This window comes from Herpailurus yagouaroundi, unplaced genomic scaffold, assembly GCF_014898765.1.
Source record: "Herpailurus yagouaroundi ecotype Mexico unplaced genomic scaffold, PumYag 162, whole genome shotgun sequence".
Classification (NCBI taxonomy): domain Eukaryota; kingdom Metazoa; phylum Chordata; class Mammalia; order Carnivora; family Felidae; genus Herpailurus; species Herpailurus yagouaroundi.
The window spans coordinates 6,198,887-6,202,125 of record NW_024412403.1 but is presented as its reverse complement, the minus strand read 5'-3'; positions in this window follow the sequence as shown (position 1 = coordinate 6,202,125).

Below are 3,239 nucleotides of genomic sequence, written 5' to 3'. Positions count from 1 at the left end.
CCCCAATCCGGTTTTTATTAATATACTATATCAATAAATTAAAGGCGGGAAGAAATGCATGATTACCTCAAAAGATGTAACCAAAAATAAATGAATCAATAAAGCTCTGCACTAATTCATAATAAGGGAATGTTAAAATTTCTTTTAATGTTGATTTTTGAGAGAGACAGAGGCAGAATGCGAGTGGGGGAGGGGCAGAGAGAGAGGGAGACACAGAATCTGAAGCAGGCTCCAGGCTCTGAGCTGTCAGCACAGAGCCCTATGCGGGGCTCAAACCCACCAACTGAGAGATCATGACACAAGCCAAAGTTGTACGGACACCCAACCGACTGAGCCACCCAGGTGCCCCAAGAAGGGAACTTTCTTTTTTTTTTTTTTTTTTTTTAATTTTTTTTTTAAACGTTTTTTTTTTTTTTTGGGACAGAGAGAGACAGAGCATGAACGGGGGAGGGGCAGAGAGAGAGGGAGACACAGAATCGGAAACAGGCTCCAGGCTCTGAGCCATCAGCCCAGAGCCTGACGCGGGGCTCGAACTCACGGACCACAAGATCGTGACCTGGCTGAAGTCGGACGCTTAACCGACTGCGCCACCCAGGCGCCCCGAAGGGAACTTTCTTAATTTGCCAAAGGTATTTATTCAAACGCCTAACATAAACATCATATTCATGGTGAAACTTAAAAGAATTCCCACTAAAGTCAAGAGCAAGACAAGGATGTCATTATCACTGCTTTTATTAAACATTGTACTTGAGGTTCTAGCCAATGCAAAGACCAGAAAAGAAACTAAGCTATTCTTATTTGCAGACAATATTGTATCAGACCAAATAGACCAGGTTATGCCATAGTAACAAACAGCCCCCAATCTCAGGTCTTAATGCTGTACGTTTATTTTCACAGAAGTAAAGTCTGTTGCTGATCCAAGCTACTTCTCGAGGCGGCTGCCCTTCATACAGCGATTTGTCATTTTCTGCCATTTGGATCTTACGGCATGTTTCTATCAAGATGTACTTGCAAAAGCAGAGAAGAGAGAGCTAGAAAATCGAGCACGTGCAGTGAAGTCTCTTACCACTTCAGCTCTGATTTCACTGGCTGGGAAAACCCAGATGGCTGTGTCTAACTTCAAAAGTTTAGGAAGTGAGGGGCGCACCTGGGTGGCTCAGGGGGTTCAACGTCCAACTCTTGGTTTAAGTTCAGGTCATGATCTCACTGCTTGTGAGATTGAGCCCCATGCCAGGCTCTGTGCTGACACCACTGAGCCTGCTTGGGATTCTGTCTCTCTGTCCCGCTCCCACTCATGCTCTGTCTCTTCCAAAATAAATAAACAATAAAAAACATTAAAAAATAGTTTGGGAAGTGAAACCCTCCCGTGTGCTAGGAAGACACAGATAACCAAAATATCAAATACGTAAAACATTCAACAGAATCTGTTAGATTTGTTTATTCTCTATTTCCCTATGGATAGAATGGAATTTGTTAGTTTTCTTCATCAGATCATTATGTTTTTTTAATTTTTTTTCAACGTTTATTTATTTTTGAGACAGGGAGAGACAGCATGAACGAGGGAGGGTCAGAGAGAGAGGGAGACACAGAATCTGAAACAGGCTCCAGGCTCTGAGCTGTCAGCACAGAGCCTGATGCGGGGCTCGAACTCACAGACCGCGAGATCATGACCTGAGCCGAAGTCAGATGCTTAACCGACTGAGCCACCCAGGTGCCCCCATCAGATCATTATTATTATTTGGTTTGCTTGTGTTGTTTTCTGAGACGATGTGTAAAAATATAATTTATCCTATGGTACTGTCAGTTTTTGTGTTGTATATTTTGAGGCCAAGTTGTAAAAAGTGTACAGGTTTATCAAGGATCTATATTACAAATTATATGGTGAAGTGCTGTGTTGTATTGATGCTTCTGGCTTGAATTCTCTTCTGTGTCACAGAGCTGCTCTAGGGATCTCCTTGACCCCAATTCTTGCTGGTGTCTTCCCCACCTGTCTTTGTATCTTTATTTTGGGTGTATCTTTTGAATCTGCATATAGATGGATACTTTTTTGGCCAATCTGATAAATTGTTCTTAAATAAGTGAGTTTAATTTATTTATAATAAGTGTGGTTTCTGAAGTACTTGGACTTAATTTTATTGTCTCCTGTGTTTTCTCTTTACTAGGTTTTTTTCTTTAGTTCTCTTTATTTTTTGTTTCCTGTTGAATTAGTAAAGTTTTCTGTGTTCCCATTTTCTCCCCTTGCTGATTTTCAATCTACAAACTGTATTTCCATTATTAAAAAAAATTTTTTTGGGGCGCCTGGGTGGCTCAGTCGGTTAAGCGGCCAACTTCGGCTCAGGTCATGATCTCGCGGTCCGTGAGTTCGAGCCCCGCGTCGGGCTCTGTGCTGACAGCTCAGAGCCTGGAGCCTGTTTCAGATTCTGTGTCTCCCTCTCTCTGACCCTCCCCAGTTCATGCTGTGTCTCTCCCTGTCTCAAAAATAAATAAACGTTAAAAAAAAATTTTTTTTTTAACGTTTATTTTTGAGAGAGAGAGAGAGTGGGGGAGGAGCAGAGAGAGGGAGACACAGAATCCGAAGTAGGCTCCAGGCTCTAAGCTTTCAGGTAGAGCCCTATGTGGGCCTCGAACCTATGAACCATGAGATCATGACCTGAACTGAAGTTGGATGCTTAGTTGATTGAGCCACCCAGGCAACACTCGTTTTAAGTTTTTTTTAAACATGAAAAATTAGGGGTTCCTGTGGCTCAGTCAGTTAGGCATCTGACTTCAGCTCAGATCATGAACTTGTGGTTTGTGGGTTCGAGCCCTTCATGGGGCTTGATGCTGATAGCTCAGAGCCTGGAACCTGCTTTGGATTCTGTGTCTCCCTCTCTCTTTGCCTCTCTGCCTTGCATGTGCTCTCTCTCAAAATAAATAAATAAACATTAAAAAAATTAAACATAAAAAATGAGTTATTCTTATGGGCATAAATTAATTAAATTTAACCACATATTTGGTCAATTTCTATGCTCATTGTTGTGCCCTGTATTCCTTGACAGAGGCCTGAGTTTGACGATCTTTTTGAAGTGCATCCATTAATAATTCTTTTAGTGAGCCTCCATGGTGATAAAATTCCTATTTGTGTGTTTGAAAATGTGGCTTTACTCTTGTATGTTATTTTAGCTGGGTACAAAACTCTAGATTGGCAGTTTTTTCCCTCTGGTGTTTTGAAGGTAACACTGCATTATTGTCTGACTTAC